Below are 297 nucleotides of genomic sequence, written 5' to 3'. Positions count from 1 at the left end.
AGTGTGAATATGAACAGCAGTGCGAATATAGTAGTGTGAATATGAACGGTAGTGTGAATATGAACGGTAGTGTGAATATGGTAGTGTGAATATGAACGGTAGTGTGAATATGAACGGTAGTGTGAATATAGCAGTGTGAATATGAACAGCAGTGCGAATATAGCAGTGTGAATATGAACAGCAGTGCGAATATAGCAGTGTGAATATGAACAGCAGTGTGAATATGAACAGCAGTGTGAATATGAACAGCAGTGTGAATATGAACAGCAGTGTGAATATGAACAGCAGTGCGAATAT

The sequence above is a fragment of the Nematolebias whitei genome, chromosome 11 (genome assembly GCF_014905685.2).
Source record: "Nematolebias whitei isolate Nwh7 chromosome 11, NemWhi1, whole genome shotgun sequence".
NCBI classification, from domain to species: domain Eukaryota; kingdom Metazoa; phylum Chordata; class Actinopteri; order Cyprinodontiformes; family Rivulidae; genus Nematolebias; species Nematolebias whitei.
The sequence above is the reverse complement of the archived record's forward strand: the minus strand, read 5'-3'. Positions refer to the sequence as shown.